Genomic DNA, 23,122 nt, shown 5'->3' on the forward strand with positions numbered 1-23,122 from the left:
CCACTGCTAACCAGTGCTAAAGTGCATATCCTGTGTGTCTAAAATGTGTTGGTGATTGGTTTATCCATGACTGACATATTTGATTATTATTATGTCCCTAGTATAGTGCAAAAGGTGTGCCTAGGGCCTGTAAATCAAATGCTACTAGTGGGCCTGCAACACTGATTGTGCCACCCACATGTGTAGCCCTGCAAACATGTCTCAGACCTGCCACTGCAGTGCCTGTGTGTGCAGTGTTACACTGGCATATCGATCTGGCAAGTGTAACCACTTGCCAGGCCCAAACCTTCCCTTTTCCAACATGTGAGTTACCCCGAAAGTAGGCCCAAGGCAGCCCCATGGGCAGGGTGTAGTATATTTGAAAGGTAGGACATGTACTGGTGTGTTTTACATGTCCTGATAGTGAAATACTACTAAATCCGATTTTCACTATTGCAAAGCCTATCTCTCCAATAGGATAACATGGGGATTGCTTTAAATATCTTTTAAGTGTAATTTCCCATTGGGCGCAGATAGAGATGGAGTTTGGGGTCTCTGAACTCACAGTTTAAAAATACATCTTTTGGTGAAGTTGCTTTTTGAATTGTAAGTTTGGAAATGCCACTTGTGGAAAGTGGGCCTTTTCTTGCTTACCGATTCTGTGCCTCAGCCTGTCTGTCGAAAACACGTCTGGGTCGGGATGACGGTTGGGCTCTTTGTGCATTCAGCACTCTAGACAGTCACACAAAGGGAGCTGAGGTGTTCCCTGCATATCCTGATGGCCCATCACCAGACTCCTGGGCCTTCCTGAGCTAGATTGGCAGGAGGAGCTGACACTTGCACCTGAATAGGGCTGTGCCTGTCTTCAAGCAAAGCAGTCTCCAACCTCCTGGAGTGTGTTTGGGGCTAGGGCAGAGAAATACAGGGTCTTGTGGACTACAAAGACTTCTCTTTGAAGTTTGCCTACTTTAAAGACAGAAATGGTTATAAGTACTGGACCTCTGACCCCACATAGTTAGAACACTTCTGGACTGAGAACATTCTGCTAGGAAGAAGAGCAGGATGCTGTTGGAGGGACTGCCACTCTGCCTGTTGCTTTGTTGTGTTGGCCTGCTGCTTACTGCTTCTGTCCTGGGAGGGAAAGGACTGGACTTTGCGTTCTACTTCCTGCTTTCCAAGGTTGGCCAAGGGCTTGAACTGAGCTTTCCTCCATTAAGGAGTCTCAGGACCATCAAAGACTTTACCTGCCAGTGCCTGGGCTCTCTTGCTGAGAGTCCTAACTTGCCAAGTGGTGCCAAATCCAGTTCCTGGGTCCTTGAAAGTGAGCTCTGGTCCAACCAAGGACATTTACTCCAGAGTGACTTCAGAACCAGCGCCTCCGTTGGACTCTGCGCCGCTGCATGCACCGGAGCCGTGGTCCCCGCTGAGTGCAATGACCGCGACCTGCAACACAATCCTGACGCCACTGCAGCGCCTCTGAATTCCTGCCACAGAGTGAGTCCGAGTGCTGCGTCACCGACGTCTGTGATACCCGACTCTGCCACAGCACCTGTGGCCCCGTGGTGTGATCGCGACACCACAAAATTTATGCCTCTCATCTTGACCTGCCGGATTCATTGACACAGCCTTGTCGTAAGGAACCAACGCCTCACCACAGATGCCGCATCACCTCCCCTGCAACAGTAAGGAACCAACGCCTCATCTCCTCTGCCTAGCAGTAAGGAATTGACGCCACACCCTCAGTAGCAGTAAGGAACCAACGCCGTACTGACTCCAAAGCCGCCTCACCTCCCCGACTCTGTGCAGCATCTTTGTTTACTCATCATTTTCCAAGGTACTGTACTTGGAGTCCATGCAGCTCCGAGACCGGAACGCACTCCCTTGCGAGCGGCATTGGACTGTTGGGAACGACTCCATCGTGACACCATGATAGCCCCATTTGGAGCTATTGTGTTTTTATGCACTTTACTAAGATTTACTCTTTGAACATTCGTATTGATCCTTGTGTATGTTAGATTTTTGTCATTTTGGTCTTGTTTTACTCAGATAAATATTGGCTATTTTATAAACTGGTGTGGAGTACTTTTGTGGTGTTTTCACTCTGTTACTGTGTGTGTGTGTGTGTGTACACACATACTTTACATATTGCCTCTGAGATAAGCCTGACTGCTTGTGCTAAACTACCAAGGGAGTGAGCAGGGGACATCTTAGCTGTGTGACTCCCTCACCCTAACTAGAGTGAGGGTCCCTACTTGAACAGGGTGCAAACCACTGCCAACTAGAGACCCCATTTTTAACAGTTCCCATGTTATACGTGGCACGTTCACCTACTCGTGGCTTTTGGACAATAGCAACTTGCTTTCTGGGACTAATAATTTAATTTTACACTCTAATCATGGGTTTTCAAATCTCTACATGCAAAGGGCAGTTTGAGATCATGCCAGTGTTGGCAGAGAAGGTCACCTACTATTCATACCTTCAAGAAATTGTCTAGATGGTACATCACATGCTCTGATACCACTACACCTCTCACCCCCTAGTCCAAAAATGTACTAAAAATCTGAAATAGAGTGCAAGTCTCTGAACAACCCATGGTATTGCTTTGTCAGGAAACAACTACCTTTGAAATTGAATCGTTCATAGCTGAAAATTGTCTCAATAAACCAACAAGAGGCAGAAACCTATTTGATATCTGCCCCCTGATTTGCTGAGCAGATGTATGTCAAATGTTTCCATCTCAGTCTATGGACTCTGGTACAGCCAGCAAGGACACAATTCTATTCGTCTTCGGATGAAATTCAGCTGATATTCCACCGGGCACAATTTTCCAACTTAGAGCAGGGAGTCGGAGACTCGCCTCTCCTAACAAGCTGTCTTGCTACCATACGTTGAACAGTGTCTATTAATTTTATAAAACTAAACCCATTATAGCTAGCGGTGCCCTGTAAAGCTACTCAGATGCCTTCAACTAGTTCAAAATGTAGCACCCCCTAGTCACTGGGCAATCAAGAAGAGATCAAAACTCAGCCAAAATGCTTGCCTTGCTTTGGCTAACCATGAAGAAACAGGATCCTTTGAAAGCCATGGCAATCGTCCCTAGGGCTCTATAGTAAGTTTCTGGACTTCACCGCTGCTAAGTTTCAGTGATACTCCTCTGGTTGCTGTCTCAGTTCTGCCAATCCAGCTCTTCCGAGACTTGTTAGCCAGAGATGGAGGGATTTCTCCATGGTTCTGACCATGGCATCGTGCTTCTTACAAGTTCTGCCATAAACAAAAACTTGGTTCATTACACTTTTCTCCTATCTGCTTTTCAGCAGTCAGTCTCCTAGGCCAGGATGACCTTTGTGAGTGACAATAAACTTTGATATTTTTGTGAAATGGAAATATTCATAGCATGGCATTATGATGATGTGATAACATGCCTGGCCTGGTCACAAAGGTAAATGTACACCTTTATATTTAGTCAAGTGCAAATTTACTCTTACATTTTGAAGTAACTATTATTTTTGGCTATTCACCATTTCTGAGTGTAAAGTTACCCTAAAGCGTAGGCTTCCATGTCTCCACCTGCTGAAACCAGCAGGTAAAGCCAAATTTACATGTGTAAAGTTACTACTAGTAACTTTTCAGAAGTAACTTTTCAGATGTAGGCAGAGGTCTCCACCAACAGGGCAGAGGGTTCCATATGTTAAAGTGCAAGGAAAAGTAAAAAAAGTGCATTATACATTAAAAATGTAACAATAAAAGTTTAATGTTAAATATTAATTTGAAATAATTATATATATATTTTTAAATGTAGAGCAAGTAAAGGAATGTTACAGCACTAATATCCTAAGAGTGCACTGAAACACTCAATTTAAAATATTTAATTCATTTATTCATATCAAGAATTATTTTAGATTATCCCACCTACAGTAAAATATATATTTTTATTTGATGTATATATTAAAAATTATTAAATGTATGCAATTAATTTTAATAAGTTAATTTTGTACAAAAATAGTCCAATTTATTTTTACATTTTGAACTGTTTATAGGGGGGCGTGGCCAAGATGGCAGATGACTAGGATGCGTTTTCCTACCCTCCGTCCCCGCAAACTGTGGATCCTCTTTAATCCTCCTGTTGGGGCTTGTGGCAGGGCCACTCTGCCTCCCCCGCAACTAGTGCCCCCACACTGCCACAGAACCAGCTAGTCACCGAGTTGGCTAGCTGTAGCTGACGGGGTATCGGAACCCCGCCGCAATGCTGGAGACAAGATGGTCAGCGCCACGCACTAAACTTCGGCCCGAGTTGCAATAAATACCGCCACCTAAAGCGCACCCACAGCCACCTGAGAGGCCTCCCAGCACGACCTTAAAGCTCACCACCTCTACGCCTATGGTGAAAGGCCCTCAACACCAGCTACCCTGCTAGCCTGACCAGTGGCACGCTCCCGATCAACACTGGGGAGCGCCTAGCAGGAAGGGAGTAGACTCAGCCCTGGGATTGCTTGCTGCAGCAGATGGCGGATCAGGAAAGTGGGCCTTGATTGCTGAGCCCTCCCTGCCTTTGTCCCGAGATACAGCAAACCCTGCCATGTGGAGTGCCCCCACAGTCACTCAAGCAGCTCTTGGACCCAAAGCTGCGGCTCACCGCTTCGGCGATGAAAGGGGGGTCTCAATGCCAGCACCTTGCTGGCCTGACACACAGAGCACCCCTGATTAATCTTCACACACCAGAAAGACACCAGCGGGACCTGCCGCTGCTACGAAGGCTGAGTGTAGTCCATGAAGGTAGGGCTTGGGAGCTGTGCCCCCCTCACCCGTGATATTCAGACACTACGCAGGAAGAGTGCCCGGCAATTCAGTGCCCAGAACCTGGAGGGTGTGGGACTACAGGGCCTGGGTCCATTTACTTGGCAGCCTGCAGTGGTGGGCTCAGTCTTCTTGACAGTGACCATGGATCTTGTCTTCCCTGGGCCCTGCGGATGTCCTGATGGTGACTCTTTCCTAGTGAGCCAGGCCACACAGACACAGCCATTTTCTACAAGTCGGGACCTCCCTGCATTGCAAGAGCCCTATTTGAGCCACCAACGGTGAGTGAGGGTGGGGGGCCCTCTGCAGTCCCCCTCTGCAGCTCCTGATCCATGCACACAAAGCACTGCACAACACCAGACCCACCTACCTCAACAACCGACTCAGCTTCCACACCCCCACCCGAAGCCTCCACTCAGCCAACCTCGCCCTCGTCACAGTCCCCCGCATCCGAAAAACCACCGGCGGCGGCAGATCCTTCTCCTACCTCGCCGCCAAGACCTGGAACACTCTCCCCACCATCCTACGACAGACCCAGGATCTGCTGGCCTTCAGAAGACTCCTCAAGACCTGGCTCTTCGACCAGTAGCACCCCCCCCCCCCTCCCCAGCGCCTTGAGACCCTCGCGGGTATGTAGCGCGCTTTAAAAATGCAGTGATTGATTGATTGATTGATTCCGGCTGCCATATGGCAATATCTTTGGGCATTTGACCATGAGGCTTCTGCACATCACCAGCTCACACTCCGGCATGTAAGAGCCTCCTGCGAAATCCACTTGGATCTTAGACTGGCAGGCTTGACTGCCCCACTGTGCGCAGAGGTAACCCTGCCCTAGTACAGCCACGCAGCATGATGTTGCAGGACAGAATTGTTGGTCCTGGATGAGATCTCCAATCTGCTGGTGAGCCTATTTTGCCGATAGGCAGTGGGGAGGCACTCTGAGAGGTCAGAAGAGGTGGAGTGGTGGAGTCTGCTGCATGACAGAGTAGGTCTCTGAGTCATACTGCTTGTGGGCCCTAGGACACTGCCTTACCACATTTTGAGGGGGCCTGCACAGAGAGCACAGGACACTTCAAGGTGTGCCAGGTGTGGTCTGCCCAGGAGAATACTTTCTGACGCTGCACTCTTGGTGTGCACCTGTGTCTCCAACATCACACTGCACTTGGTGAGGCCTGGACCTGTCCCTGATCAGTGACTCTACTCAGGACGGTACCCATTGCTGTGGTAATTGCCCATGGTAGCGGCGTGTCCTAAGAAAGATCGCTCCCTTAAGGAGATGCTCACGAAGTCAATGGGACCTATGACCAGCGATCGGCCCTCCCATACAAGCCCTGATTGACAGCCATGAAGTGAGGAACCTGAAGGCCCAGTAAATCGCTACTTTTTAGAGGCTCTCTTTGCATCTCTCAAAAATGATCCTCAGATGGTCAAAAAAGACTTGATGCAAGACTTAAAGACAGTTCACAGAGACTTGGCTGAGACTGGAGACAGATGACCTGATTTAGATCCTGACGGAGGAAATTACTCCGTCACAAATGTGAGGGATATCCCGTCCAAATATTATGATCCCACAATAGCCTATGGAGATCGTAATACGGTGGACGGGATATCCGTAGTAATCCCTCCGCCAGGATCTACATCAGGCCCTGAATCTCCACACTAGAGGATAACCAGACCAGTAGGGATGAAGACATTGTACAACTCCAACAGGAGGTCATCCGCCTCAAGGAACAACAAATTGACCTCCAAGCACATGCGGAAGACCTAGAAAACAGGTCGAGATGCAACAACATACGCATAAGAGTTGCCCCAACTGCTGCAGAGGGGAATGACATTGTGTCCTATGTGAGAGACCTCTTTGCCCAGATCCTGGAGTCCTCCTCGGAAATGGACATTCAGCTAGATCGGGCACACAGAGTAGGTCTCTCCCGTTCAGCGAACTCCTCCCTGGCTGCTATCTTAGTATGCGTCCATGATTTCCCATTGAATGAACAGATACTTCACCAGGCGAGAGAGCTTCATTCCCTGCAGTTCAGAGGTCACACTCTGATGCTATATGCAGATCTTTCAACGCTAACACTCCAAAAGAGACAGGACTTTTGCCCTGTGACAGCCCACCTTTATGAGAAGAGTGTCCCCTATTCCTGGAGACATCTGTTTCGTATTATCTTCCGCTGGAAGGGGAACCTTCACCAGCTATGCTCATTCACCGCTTTGTTTGAACTACTGGGAATTGAGAGAGATACCGATACAGCTGAGTGGCCCAGCCCCACAGATGGCAAGGTTTCTAAGCGTTCCAGATGTCAGAGGAAGTCACCTCTGCGACCGGTCCCTGAAACCATTGCACAAGAACGACGACCAGTGCTGGAGGCATTATCCAGTGACTCTGATAAATTGGAGCCAACCTGAAACGGGAGTGGGCTCTGTGGGTGCTCTGAATGATTTTGGTGGGGTCTGCTGGGGCGGGGGCGGGTGGACAATCTGGTTGGAAGATTGACCCTGCCCATGGACCCTGAACTCCAAGAAGCGCTGGGATTACGGTGCCCTACCAGTGACACTGTTACTGCTTTTGCTAGTTGGGTGGTTTGGGGGGGTGTACTCACATTTCCCCAGATGGTATCGATCCTGAACATCCTGACCACAAGTTGTGGATCTGCAACTATACAACACAGGTAGTTCACATGTGAAGCAACTACCAGAGAGATTACATGACCACACTTCAACATACGATAAACTACAGATTATTACCCTTAATGTGAAGGGACTCATGAACCCAGTTAAGAGACGGGCCATCCTATTGTACTTAGAGCAAACAAGAGCAGATATCTGCCTCCTCCAGGAGACACATTTGATATTGAGCGACTGGCACTGTCTCAGGTCCCGGGTCTACCTGCAACAATTCCAATCCTCAGCAGCCAGTAAGGCAGCGGGGGTAGCCATTCTGATCGCTAGATCCTTTAGGGGGAATATCTGGGAAGAGCTTGCCGAAATTAGGGGCCGACTGTTAGTTTACCAAGTAAGAGTTGGGGATTACACCCTTGTACTTGGCTCCATATACACCCCAAACTAGGGGTAAGAGCACATCATCAGGAGAGCAGTAGTAGAAACCATGGCCTCCCAAGAAAAGCTGGTGTTGCATAGTGGAGGACCTTAATCGTGCATTCCACAGTGACCTGGATTGCTCTGCACTATGACGTGGGGGGGTTGGGGAGGTCTCTGGAGAAGGCGCCCAATGGTTACAGGAAATGGAGTTGCAGGACTTGTGGAGAGCTTCTCATTCACAGTCCCGAGACTACACCTTTTACTCTCACACCCACAAAACATACACTCGCCTTGACCACTTTCTGGGGACTAAAGAATTGCAGGGCTTGGGCACTGCAATAGACATCGGACCATGCTCCCTCTCTGATCATGCGGCGGTGACGGTAGACTTAGCACTTCCCCCAAAGACTCACATACACCAGCCCTGGCGACTACAGGAAACCCTCCTCCATGGACCCAAGTGATCAAGCAGATTGACCAGGCCTTTCACAATTATCTGACAGTAAACAGCACAACAGACACCTTTATCTCGCTCTTGTGGGACACCTTAAAGGCGGTGATCAGGGGAAAATTCCTTGTGATCTCTGCGGCGGACAATAAACTACGCCGGGGTAAGCGTGAGCAGCTACAGCAGCAGGTCATGGAACTAGAATGCGTACACCACCCCACGGGCCCACTAAGGTGTGGCAGCAGTTAGAGGTATCTAGGAAACAACTTGCGGTATTGGACCTTGACAAAGCAGAATATTCCCTTCGCCACCTCAAGTGCTCCTTTTATGTAGGGTGGGATAGATGTGGGCAGCTACTGGCTAACAGGTTACGTGCACAATGACAGACCACAAGCTTTGAGTCACTGGTGAAGGGTGATGGCTCAGAGGTTGAGAGAGACAATCTTGTTGTCTCCCAATTCTGGGACTTCTAAGAGGATCTGTCTTCGGCCCTGTCCCTTTCCACAGAAAACATAGACAGGTACCTTCAAAGCTCACATACACCATGGCTCACGACTGCCCAAGCAGACAGACTGGATCGACCAATCCACATACAGGAAGAGATACCAGCTATAGCCCGCCAAAAGCCTCTCAAGTCCCCCGGACGGATAGTTTCCTGGTGCTGTTATATAAGACCTTCTGCAACACGCTGGCCCCAACATTAACCCATCTATACAATTCAATCACTGGTCCTTCGCCCGTGCCTTCAACGATGATGGATGCATCTATAGTCGTTATCCCTAAGCCTGGTAAAGACAAGTGACAGTGCAGGTCCTACTGACCCATCTCCCTCCTTAACATTGACACAAAGCTATTTACTTGCATCTTGGCAGCTCGCCTGAGCAAGCTTATGCCTGGCCTGATAACATCTGGACCAAGCGGGATTTGTCCTGCATCGACGATGTATCGATAACACCAAGAGAATCCCTCATATAATTCACAAGGCAAGGCGCTCCAAATGTGATGTTCTGCTCCTGGTCATAGAAGCCAAAAAGACGTTTGATCACGTCCACTGGCCCTACTTGGTGACAACACTTGCCCACTTTGTTTTTGGATCGTGGTGGTTCCACAACTGAATACTGAGCAATTATGGCCACCCGAGAAAGACTATCAGAGTGAACGGCCACACGTTGAACCCCTTCCCCTTTTGTAGAAGGACACAACACGGATGTCCATTAACAACCCATTGTTTGCGCTATACATGGAGCCCTTTGCCCAAAGATTGCACAACCACCCAAATATTACTGGTGTCCGCTTTGGCGGGGAGGACCACACCATCAGCCTTTACTCAGACGATATTATTGTGGCCTTGGATGACCCTCTGACTGCCCTTCCGGTGTTCCTGGAGGAAGCAGAATTGTTCTGGGGAACGGATGGCTTCCGGATTAACATGCATAAATCTCAGGCCCTCAACCTTTTAGTACATTCCCACACAAAAGCACAACCCTCCCATCACTTCCCAGTACAGCGGACGTTGACTTCTATCCCTTATTTGGGGATCCGACTCACTCCGACAGTGGGAGACACCACAACATGGAACTACTGAAACCTGCTCCGACAGGTCACTCATGACCCATCCAATGCTGATTATATCACCTCTCTTGGCTTGGCCGAGTCACAGCGCTCAAAATGACCGCTCTCCCACAAATTATCTTTCTCTTTCAGACTCTTCTGGTCGAACCTCCCGCTGGATTGATCAAAGCTTTACAACAGGCAATACATCTCTTTGTTTGGGCAGACAGTTGCTGACGAATAAATCATGAGCAAAGCTATTGGACTCTTCGGAGGTGGGGGTGGGGTATCTGAAACCAGTCAGCTTACTACCAAGCAGCTCAACTCTGCTATGTGGTAGAATGGTCCAGGGCTGCATCCGAGAAACATTGGCTCTTTATGGACCATGCAGTCGAGGGCACACACTTGTGGAAGGTTCCATTCCTAAAGAAGTCACAACATGCTTGGGGCTTGAGCTCTTCCACGGTCAGCAAGTCAGTGCTGAAAGTATGGGATAGTGTAGCAGTGCGCAAGGGCTTAACCTCCTTTCCTTCTCCTTTGACACCCATTATAGGTAATACCCATTTCACGCCGGGCCTTGACCACACTGTGTTCCAACCATAGCAATCGAGTGGATGTCGATCCAAAGGCCACCTTTTTGAGGAAGACGGCTTTCTCCACTTCTATCAGTTGTGAGAAGACTTTACTCTTCCAGAGACAGAACAGCTCTACTACCTACTGGTCCGACACTGGCTTTCTCACCCTACTATGCGAGACCGAGCTCAACAACCTCTAACAACCTTTGAGAAGTGGCCAATCACAAAAACAACAGACACGTGTACGATTACGGAACACTAGGGCGTCTTACTCCATGCCCCCCTACTGCCTAAAATCCCAAGGCAGAGATGCTGGGGAGTTGAGCTGGGCAGACAACTAACACTCAAGGCATGGGGCGAGGTACATCATAGAGCCCGCCACACTGCACATATTGCATTTAGCGGCAGATTTATCAAAAAAGTGGCGCCCCTTTGCGCCCCCCTAACGCCACCATGTGTGCGCCGTATTTAAAATACTGGGCACCATGGTGGTAGTCAAAATATTGATGCTAATCCTTCAAAGGACCCAGAGACCCATTGAACACAATGGGAGCCTCCCTTTAACACCTGCTCTCAGCAAGCATTAAAAATGCCGATAAAAATGACGCAAAGAAATCTCTTAGATTTCTTTGCACCATTTTTTCAGCCCCCTTAGCTCCAGAAAGCCCCCCTTGCATACATTATGCCTGGTACACGCATAGTGTGGTGCAAGGGGTTACAAAGTGGCGCAATGCAAGCATTACACCACTTTGTAAATATGGCATGCCGTTTTTGGCCTTCCAACGCCACATTAACGTAAAAAATTATGTTAATGTGGCGTTGGAATGACGCTAGGCCCTCTTAAATCGGGGCCTTAGTATCGAGACAGACACTAAGAATATCACCTACTTGAATCATCCAGCTCCCTGCTTAAAGAAAAGTAACCCTGCAATTAGTGCGGACTGTTGCCAACACTGCGGGTCACCTGGCATCTTACTTCACATATTATGGGACTGTCCTAGGATCAGTGGCGTAGCGTGGGTTGTCAGCACCCGGGGCAAGGCAAGTAATTTGCGCCCCCTAACCCGGGGCAAGGCAAGTAATTTGCGCCCTCTAACCCGTGGATTTAGTCTCTTCCAAGATGTTGTGCCCGGTGCGGCCACCCCCCCCTACACCCCCCACGCCACTGCCTAGGATCACGCAATTCTGGGAACAGATCCTTAACATCATATATGCACACTTTGACACACAACTGTCTAGATTTCCTTCATACACGATCCTTCCCATCATGCTCACCTTCCCACTCAAATTCCGCAGAGGTCGACGTATCGGCTTAGCCCTAGGGGCGGCTCACCAAACCATTCTGCACACTAGGGTACTGCCACAATCCCTATAGACTATGGCATATATTGGGTATGGAAAAGGTCTCCCCAGTATTGACTTCCCAAGGGGACTCCTACGGAGATCTCTGGTGACCATACATAACTCTATTGTCCAAAGACTTTCGAAAACTGATGTGCCCTAAATACTTGAGATGATTACGCCCCTCGACACTGCTCCACCTCCATTGCCAGGTACCAACGCTGAGGCAGATCCCACACGAGACAGCTAAAATCCCATCCTAAGTCAGGAGCCTGTCAGTACCCCAGGGGAGGAGAGTGGGGGGATAGTAGCAGGGGGTGTTGTAATTTTTTCTTGTATGTTTATTTGCCCTTTTCATAAGCACTACAACATTTACTATCTGTTGACTGATTGCTCTTAATAGTAAAAACAGTTTTGAACCATAGAATGTTTATTAAACATATCTCTAATACATTAGTATTTATCTTAATTCTATATCATTCTTTAACATTAAATAAAATGTCCATACATTTTTAAAAGTGAATTTAGCTTAACATTTCCTATGAGGTTTTATTTTACGTGTCTCACTCCTTTATTTTCTAGGGATGAGTGTTGCAGGTCCAGAGGTTTGCCATTTGTGGAATATCAATGGGTTTACTCTCTTGTGGGTGTGTGTCCCTCCCTAACCCTTCCCCCCCAAGACCTCCATAACCCTCTCCCATTTAGTAGTAAGTATTCCCCATTTTTTAGCTGTCCCCCCGTCCATCCCACACTTACTACCAAAATGTAGACTTCCATGCGCTGAGATCTCCACAATCTGGCATAGATTTCTACACAGAGGCGATAGAAGTGTGGAAGATCTGCAGGTGTAGGTGTGGGACTAGCAGTTTACAGTATGCTAGGAGTATCATTATGGTACTACTAAATATACTACTAAATGAAGTTTGTGAGTAGGCGCCACAGTGAGGATGATACAAAATTGTTATTACCACTTTGCGGAAGAATGGGCAAGTTTTGCTGGTCAATGTTTACACACAGGAACTGGAAAGCAGAAATCAGTGATCTCTTTACTCCTTTTTTGTAGCACTGGTGTGCCAAGGTGCGTGTGTAACATATACTTCATGCATTTGATTTACGGGAAAGAAATGCAGGATTATCAGCATTTCTCAAGCTCCAAAAAGAGATGGCTTTCCATTCTGATATGAATTTCCTACCTTTTGTGTGTAGAAAATAAATTTTGAGAAATTTAAATTACACCAGCATAATTCACATAATTTGGGAATGTCATGTTATGCTTGTTATGCAAAATTCCTGAAATTATACCATTACGCCGCTTCATTTGATTACTCACCATTCATGGTAAAAATTTACTGGGAATATGTATTTTGCGGTGGAAATATAAAGCAATGCACAGGAACACTAGAACACAAAATATGAATGTGTCTGTATATATCAATATATATGATAGTATGTGGGAACTTGTAATGCACTGTAGTTTATTTTCTTATAATCAGCAGGTTCTGACGTTAGAAAGTGCTCATTAAAAGAAAATGATGCACTCAACCGATTGTAATAAGCTATTACATGCAAGTTCTGATGTCACATTGTTCTAAGTATACATAAAATTAATGGTTGGAATGCTTCAATTAATCTCAGCCACTGGTAATTACTCAGGCCACATGCCTATCAATCATTATTTTGCACACCCATGGCTACCTTATTTTGGTCCAAGCCATACGGAAATCAGTCCGGACCCTATTCCAAACGGAACAGTCCAGCCTGGGCTGCCAGGTCAGCTCCTTCCTGAACCGAAACACTAGCAACCCAAAACCGGTTTCACCCTTATTAGGGCTCATTAATTGGGTATAGTTTGAATCCACACGTCTCAGCACAGCCGTCCCACTTAGGGTGTTGCACTGAAGTATACAAAAAGTGATGGATGGATGGAATGATTACAGTAATTTCAGCCAATATTAACTACTTGGGCTGCACCCCAGTGTATTTTTGTTTTGAACACCATGCCACCTCAGTTTGGACCCAGCCATATGCCTATCGTTCGTAACGCTGCTCCATTAGGAACAGTCCAGCTCCTCCCTGAACAGGAACAGCAGCAACCCAAGATCGGTTTCACCCTTATTAGGGATCATCAGTCGGGTACAGCTTGCACAGTCGTGCACTGTGTGCACGGAACAAACACCTGGGCATAGCTGCCTCATTTAGGATGTCGCAGTGAAGTATACAAAAAAGTGATGGATTGAATGTTTGAATGAATCTCATACCTCAAGACTCACCAAGCCGCACAACTCAGTTTTTTTTTTTAAACCGAGCTCACGTACTACCTCTAGCTGCTCTCTGTTGCTCCCACCACTCAATGACATTTAATTTGCCCCTTTCTAGCTTCCCATCCACACCTCTACTGCCCCTCTCTGTCACCTTATTTTTTTAATCATTTTTTCCCCCTTTTATTGAGGGCCCAGAAGCAGCTATTTACTAAGGGGCTACTTTCACAATAATATGTGTGGATCTTTGTGTATTTTAACCTACTGGTCGAAGATTGGGTCCGCCATGTGGAAAGTTCATTTGTTTTAAATGGTCATCACGGCATCTTGACGCAGGCACCCACATTTGCCACGCTTTTTGGCTTTGTTTTTGCTGATGCTGAACAACATTGACATCAAAGCACTTTTATCATTTTGCATCAGAAAAAAGCACTGGCAAAGCCAAAATTTTCCTAATGCCTTTCAAAGGTGAGAGCCTTGTAAAGGCGCGGTCTGTTGACTTTGTCAATGCTTATTCAAAGAGTCATTTCCTATTTAACTTATCCTTTAGGTGGAAATTTCGGGTAACTGTTAAGTTGTATATTGGGGTACGCTTAACTTTGCTATTTTTTGGTTGCACCCCATACTTATGGTCGGCCATTATGTATTTTCTTTCATGTTTTCTGTTTATTGGCTCTTTTTCTTTCTATAATGGAGGAGCTGATCACATTCTCATCGTTTGTTATTGCTTTTCCTTCATCATTTTTGTCTTATCTCATTGTTGTTGTTTGCATTAAGTGTATACCTGTTTCTTTTTGTCCATTCTTTTGACTTGGCATGTGTTCCATGTGTCAATAAATATATTTGTATTGACATTTGTATTCTAATGAAATAATTTTTTGGGTACTTGTGAACTCTTTTTCTTCTTTTGTTGGGTGTTTTTTTTATTGTATTTTCTGGCCGAAGAATGAGATGATCCTAATTAGTAGTTTAAGATTATTATAGTGACAGAAAACCATAATTAAAATTGTGATTTTTCAAGGATTCTTTAAAACAATCATTTTAGTAGCTTTAATGTAACTATACTTTAATTACAATGAAAAACTTGCCTGCCGTGGATCTTGTGTAATAGTATTGGCATTTCAATTAATTGAGGTAGTGATTTGCAATGTAGTAACAGAACACCAACTAGGCCTGTTCAAAACGTTTGTTATGCAAGCGTAATCTTCCGTAATTTATGAATTTCGCATTAAGCAAAACGTGCACATGTTTCACAGTTTCTCCTAATGCTTAATCGTGTGGGTAGATAGGTTCTAGTCTGAGGGACATGTTATCCTCGAACAAGACATTTTATCCTTGAACGAGTCTCCTGCCCTTGCGGAAAAAGATATTCGGGATACCGAAGAAATTCATCTCACGTTATATGTGAAATTTCGTGAAAACTACAAAAATTTTGCAAAAACAAATCAGAAATTTCGCACATCCCTATAACCATGGCATAGGTCCTTAAAGATCACTTTTGGGACAGTAGAGGCCTGGCATAGAACAGTCAGTTGAAAGCAGAGGCATTGTGCTGGGCCTTCTGGGTTAATAAACACTGTATATATGCACTGTGCACGCTGGTGGAGTGCTCTCTGTTCACAGTGTGTGCACTGTGCACGCTGGTGGACTTCTCTCTGTTCACAGTGTGTGCACTGTGCACGCTGGTGGAGTACTCTCTGTTCAGTGTGTGCACTGTGCATGCTGGTGGAGTGCTCTCTGCACATAGTGTACGCACTGTGCATGCTGGTGGAGTGCTCTCTGTTCACAGTGTGTGCACTGTGCACGCTGGTGGAGTGCTCTCTGTTCAGTGTGTGCACTGTGCACGCTGGTGGAGTGGTCTCTGCACATAGTGTGTGCACTGTGCACGCTGGTGGAGTGCTCTCTGCACATAGTGTGCACTGTGCACGCTGGTGGAGTGCTCTTTGCACATAGTGTGTGCACTGTACACGCTGGTGGAGTACTCTCTGTTCAGCGTGTGCACGTTGGTGGAGTGGTCTCTGTACACAGTGTGTGCACTGTGCACGCTGGTGAACTGCTCTCTGTTCATATTGTGTGCACTTTGCACGCTGGTGGAGTGCTCTCTGCTCACAGTGTGTGCACTGTGCATGCTGGTGGTGTGCTCTCTGCACATAGTGTACGCACTGTGCATGCTGGTGGAGTGCTCTCTGTTCACAGTGTGTGCACTGTGCACGCTGGTGGAGTACTCTCTGTTCAGTGTGTGCACTGTGCACGCTGGTGGAGTGGTCTCTGTACACAGTGTGCGCACTGTGCACGCTGGTGAACTGCTCTCTGTTCACATTGTGTGCACTGTGCATGCTGGTGGAGTGCTCTCTGCTCACAGTGTGAGCACTGTGCACGCTGGTGGAGTGCTCTCTGCTCACAGTATGTGCACTGTGCACGCTGGTGGAGGGCTCTCTGTACACAGTGTGTGCACTGTGCACGCTGGTGGACTACTCTGTTCATTGTGTGCACTCTGCACGCTGGTGGAGTGCTCTCTGTTCACAGTGTGTGCACTGTGCACGCTGGTGGAGTAGTCTTTGTTCAGTGTGTGCACTATGCACGCAGGTGGAGTACTCTCTGTTCACAGTGTGAGCACTGTGCACGCTGGTGGAGTGCTCTCTGTTCACAGTTTGTTCACTGTGCACGCTGGTGAACTGCTCTCTGTTCACATTGTGTGCACTGTGCATGCTGGTGGAGTAGTCTATGTTGAGTGTGTGCACTATGCACCTGGTGGAGTATTCTCTGTTCACAGTGTGAGCACTGTGCACACTGGTGAAGTTCTCTCTGCACATAGTGTGCGCACTGTGCACGCTGGTGAACTGCTCTCTGTTCACAGTGTGTGCACTGTGCATGCTGGTGGAGTGCTCTCTGTTCACAGTGTGTGCACTGTGCACCCTGGTGGAGTGCTCTTTGCACATAGTGTACGCACTGTGCACGCTGGTGGAGTGCTCTCTGTACACAGTGTGTGACCTGTGCACACTGGTGAAGTACTCTGTACACAGTGTGTGCATTGTGCACGCTGCTGAAGTACTCTGTTCACAGTGTGTGCATTATGCACGCTGGTGAAGTACTCTGTTCACAGTGTGTGCACTGTGCACCCTGGTGGAGTGCTCTCTGCTCACAGTGTGTGCACTGTGCATGAGTGTGTGCACTGTGCACGCTGGTGGAGTGCTCTCTCTTCACAGTGTGTGCACTGTGTACGCTGGTGGAGTACTCTCTGCTCACAGTGTGTGCAAAGTGCATGAGTGTGTGCACTGTGCACGCTGGTGGAGTGCTCTCTCTTCACAGTGTGTGCACTGTGCACGCTGGTGGAGTGCTCTCTGCTCACAGTGTGTGAATTCCACTGTAGGACTAATGGAGGTTAAGTGATTTCTTGGTGTCTATAAGCTAGGGACCCCCTGGCAGCAAGGGCAGAGGCATCCTTTTGGAGAATCAGGTTCGAGTCTCGGCGTCTGCTCAATATCATGTGATCCTGGGCAAACCATTTATTCCCCTGTGTCTACCAAAAATGAATGTATCCTTGTGTAATGTTACTTGTGCTGCAATACATTAGGGTCTAGTTCGTATTATATAAAACTGCGACAGTAAAAGAAAGTCCTGGTTTACACTGCCCATAAATCAATCTCTCGGGCTCATGTAATATTATTTGTCTACATTAGTGACCATCACCTGGTACCCGGTTTCAGGCTGTGCAGGATGCCTTCTCTGTCCATTGTGCTGTGTGAGATGCTACTTTGTCCTAGGTTAGAGTCTATGGATGCTGATGCTCTCCTGCTGCATGTGGCAGGTGCGAGGCAATAACACACCATGGGAAGGATGACAAACGTTGTTACAGATTTTCTGAAAAACAACTAACTGCTGCTCTTTCTCCTGGGATTCTGGCAAAACTAATATCATTTATCAGAAGTAGAAGTTAATGCACACCTTGCGTTCATTCCGCTGCTAACCCTCTTTGCTTGTGCCAAAAGGCCTTTGTGGCAGGGAAAGGAGGCTATTTTTGTCACTCCAACTGCTCACAATTAAAGCGCATTTTCATTAATAGAAGAATGAGTAAGGTGGTGCTGTCAGTATCCACATTGTTTTAGTATGCAAAGTGCTATTTGCAATGGCGGTTTGTATTACCCGGTATCGAATCAAATCATGAATCAATCACTCAATCAAGTATTTGTAAAGCGCAGCTTGTCACCTGTGCGGGTATCCAGGCACTAGGAGCAGATCTTCACTCGAAAAGCCAGGTCTTGAGCCCTTTCTTGAAATCAGTCAGCGTAGAGGAGGTGTGGAGGGGTAGGGCGTCCCAGGCCTTGGAGGTAAGGTGGGAAAAGTAGCACCCTCCAGATCGGCAGCGGCGAGTGCAGGGGACCTCTGCGAGGGCCGATGTATGGAGCAGAAGTCCCTGCGGGGGGTGTGGAAATTCAGACGCTGGTTCAGGTAGGCGTGCCCCCGGTCGTGGAGGGCTTTGTAGGCGTGGGTGAGGCGCTTGAAGTGGCATCTCTTCTGGACCATGAGCCAGTGGAGGTCTTTCAGGTGCTGGGCGATGTGGACTCTCTTGGACAGGTCGAGAATTACCCTGGTGGCCGCATTCTGTAGTGATTAGAACCTTTGTGTGAGTTCGGTGGTGGTGCTTGCATAGATTGCGTGCCATGAGTGACTGTCTTGTGTTGATGGGGAGCCACTTGAAACATTTTCGGAGTATGTGTAGCTTGTAGAAGCAGGCTTAGGTGACGGAGTTTACCCGACATCTCATGGAGAGCTTGCTGTCTAGGATGATGCCGTGGTTGCAGGTGTGGTCTTTCGGTAGGGGGTAAGGACAATCTTCTACGGCCACCAGGAGTCATTCCAGAGAGCAGTATTTTTGCCGACGATGAGAACTTCTGTCTTGTCTGTGTTCAGCTTTAAGCAGTTGTCCTTAATCCGTGCTGCGACGTTCTTCGTGCAGTTGTGGAAATTTGTTTTGGTAGTGTTGGGGTCGGTGGAGAGTGATAGTACGAGCTGAGTGTCATAGGCACAGGAGATGAGGTTGATGTTGTGCGATCTGACTATGTGTCATGTAGATGTTGAAGAGTGTGGGGCTGAGGGACGAGCCCTGGGAAACGCTGCAGATGTTATGCTTGGCTTGCAATGTAAAGGGGGAAGGCATCCTTCCTGGGTCCTGTGAAGAAGGATGCCATTCAACTGAGCGCATCATCGACGATTCCTGTCTGACATAGGCGGTGGATGAGTGTGTGGTGGGAGACTATGTCGAAGGCGGCTGATAGGTCGAGCAGGATGAGGGTGGCTGATTCTCCTTTGTCGATTATGGCTCGGATGTCGTCTGAGGCAGTGATCAGAGCTGTCACTGTGCTGTGGTTGTTTCTGGAACTTGGTTGAGATGGGTCTAGTAGGTTGTTTCTCTTCAGGTGTTCTGTGAGTTGGAGGTTCGTGGCCTTTTGCAGGACTTTGTTGGGGGAAGGGAGCAACGAGATGGGTTGGTAGTTTTGTAGTTAGTTGGGGTCAACTGAGGGTTTCTTGAGGAGGGGGCTGACCTCAATGTGTTTCAATGCGTCAGGAAAGGTGGCCGTGGCCAGTGAGGCACTGATGATTGTGGAAAGTTGGCAGCTGATCTCTTTCCTTCTGAGGTTGAAAAGTCGGTGGGGCAGGGATCGGTGGGTGCTCCTGAGTGGATGAAGCTTATAAGAGTGGTTGTGTCTGCATCACTGAGTTGTTTCTAGGCGTTGAGCGGGTGGTCGGTAGTGGTGGTTGTTTGGAGGTTGGGGATGATGGAGGGTTGGGGGTTGAAGTTCTTGTAGATGCTTTCTATTTTGTGGTGGAAGTGGTCGGCAATGGCGTAGCAGAGGTTCTGTGATACGGGGATTGTGTTTTCGTTTGCTGTGGGGCAGGCAAGTTCTCTGACAATGGTAACAAGTTGCTTGGTTTGATTGGTGCTAGTGTCGATCCAAAAGGTCAAGTCCTCCCTCTTTGCTGCTCTTATCTGTTGGTGGTAGCCGTTGAGGGCTGATTTGAAAGTGGCTCTGTTGATTTCATTCTTGCTGGTGTGCCATCTCCTCTTGAGTTGTTTGCATCAGCGTTTGGTGGAGCTGAGTCCCGCAGTGTACTAAGTGGCTTGCTTGGCTGGTCTGAGAGCTTTAGCTGGTTTGGTTGGGGCCACTTGGTCGATGTCATTGGTGATCCAGTCACATCATACATCGCAATTCTAGCATACATTTCTCGAGTGTGTAAATGATAGAATGCCATGGTAGTATACACAGACACAGTGTGTAAAGCATATTCATTTGTGTCCGACTACAATCCTTTGGTATGCAAAGCACATATTGTGATGTTCTGTACCTCACCCCATTTATATTTCCCCATATGGAAATCAGATTTTGTCACAATGGTTTGGATTGTCCCCCACTTATGCATTTTCATGCTAATGTTTGAAGAAGTGCATATATAGACTTTCACCCTCCCTACAGATTCTCACCACCTAAATCTAGCCTGCCACCAGAGGTACACACCTTCAAAAGACTGATGCTTAAGGGTATTTCTACTCTCGAGCATCAGAGAACGTTCATCCCATATAATATACCCTTGTCTGAGAAACAGGTCTCAATTACCTTAAATCCAATACTACACTGGTTATCAAACCAGCTGTCAAAGGGGGTGGGATTGTGATACAAAATACAGACCAATACAAGAACGAGACTGTGCAACAGATCTCTAACACTGAGCACTAGGTAAGGCTTAGTAAGGATCCCACCAAAGACATGCAGGAGGTAATTAGGCGGTCATCCTGACTGCGGCGGTCGCCGCCCGCCAAGCGGTTCCCGCCAAAAGACCGCGGCGGCCATTCCGGCTTTCCCGCTGGGCCGGCGGGCGACTGCCAGAAGACCGCCGGCCGGCCCAGCGGGACAGCCCCTTCAACAATGAAGCCGGCTCGGAATGGAGCCGGCGGAGTTGAAGGGGTGCGATGGGTGCAGTGGCACCCATCGCGATTTTCACTGTCTGCACAGCAGACAGTGAAAATCTTTGTGAGGCCCTGTTAGGGGGCCCCTGCACTGCCCATGCCACTGGCCATGCACTGCCAGTGGCATGGGCAGTGCAGGGGCCCCCAGGGGCCCCACGGCAGCCGTTCCCGCCATCCTGGTTCCGGCGGTGGACACCGCCACAAACAGGCTGGCGGGAAGGCGCTCGGAATCCCCATGGCGGTGCTGCAAGCAGCGCCGCCATGGCGGATTCCCTGGGCCAGCGGGAAACCGGCGGGAAACCGCCGGCTCCCCTTTTCTGACCGCGGCTTTACCGCTGCGGTCAGAATCGCCCAGGAAGCACCGCCAGCCTGTTGGCGGTGCTTCCGCCGCACTCCGCCATGGCGGTCATGGACCGCCAAGGTCAGAATGACCCCCTTAGTACTTTAACGGATAAGGGCCTGGGGGCCGGTTTCATTAGTAAAAAGAATATCCCTTTTTTAACGTAAAGAATCCAAGGAAACCAATAATCTACACACTACCTAAAATACAAAAATCAAACATCCCCACCAGGTAGTCCTAAAGCTGGGTGTTGCTCAATATTCGAACCCATTGGCCAGTATATTGATTTGTTTATTAAAGACATTGTACCGGCTACTGCATGCTATGTAAAAGATAGCATGGACCTGATCAAACAAATTGAGGATATGACTTTTAATAATACTGACTGCCTTTTAAGTACTATGGACATAGAATCATTATATACTAATATCCCACAAGCTAACAGGATTGAGGTTATTCAGCATATTCTAGGGACAAGGACACACCCTCACCAAGTACCTACTGAATTTATAATAGATTTGCAACATCTTACATTGATAAGGAATTTCTTTCAGCTTCGTGGTGCATTTTATCAGCAGGTCAAAGGTACACCTATGGGCACAGTTTATGTCCCCAATTTTGCCATACGGGTTATGGACAGATTATAGACCACTAGTATCCTTACAGAGAGTAATCCATTTCATAGTAAAATAACCCTATAGAGGCATTATATTGATGACATTTTCCTTATATTGAAAGACAACATCCATGGCCTTACTCAGTTTGTTGCATGGTTAAACACACATTGTAATGGCCTTAGATTTACTTTTCATTACAGTACGGATGAAATTCCTTTTTTAGACCTTTCCATCAGAACCCAGGAAGGGAAATTATACACGTTCCTATATCACAAACCTACAGAGAGAAACACTTTGGTAGCCTACTCCAGCCACCGCCCTAGGGCCCTTAGGGAATCGCTCCCATACCTGCAATTCTTGAGCATTAGAAGGAATTGTTTCCTGAAGGAAGATTGTTTTCAGGGTTAGTCAGAGGATATCCTCACAATCAAGTGACTAGATCTATAAAAAGAGCCCGAGGGAGGCGCTTCTGACCCTTAGAGAAAAAGAAACTACAAGGAGATTGGTGTGCATTATCACATTTATACCCCTTTCCAATAAAGTTAAAAAAAATGATTCTCTGGCATTGGCACATCCTAAATGCAGGCAAATTAGCATTAGAATGCCCCAGGTTTGCGTTTCTGAAGTGTGAGAGTATTAAAGACCATTTGGTGTGAGGAAGTTTATCTCCTGGATGTGAGAATCAGACATTGCTTGGCATGTGGGGACTAACTCCCCCGAGTGGCCATAGAAAATGCAGAAATTGCAGTGTTTGTGACTTTACTATAGAGACCAAGGAATTTGTATATAAGAGTGTACAAATTTTATTAATTAATTTTTCTAATTGCAATACTGCCAATGTTATCTATACAATCACTTCCCCTGTGGCATTGTCTATATAGGCCAGACCACACAGAAAGCGAGAATACGTATTTGCCAACACAGGAGTCATGCCCATTGTAAAGTTGCAAACACGCCCCCAGTGGAACACTTCGGACAGTTCAACCATACTATAAAGGACCCCCATGGCAGGAGACTGAAGTGGCCGAGTACCTGAACGTGCGGAGACATCACCGCAATTGTGAACAAAGAAGCGTTAAAGTGGATCATTAGAACTGACAGCCATCAGAGTGGACTGAAGCAAGTAGAGGACTGGATGTCATTCATCTGAACTCCAGCAGAGTGCTTCCAGCATGACACATTTCTGCAATATAAGTTTATTATTTTTTTACTA

The sequence above is a fragment of the Pleurodeles waltl genome, chromosome 2_1, assembly GCF_031143425.1.
Source record: "Pleurodeles waltl isolate 20211129_DDA chromosome 2_1, aPleWal1.hap1.20221129, whole genome shotgun sequence".
Taxonomy (NCBI): Eukaryota; Metazoa; Chordata; class Amphibia; order Caudata; family Salamandridae; genus Pleurodeles; species Pleurodeles waltl.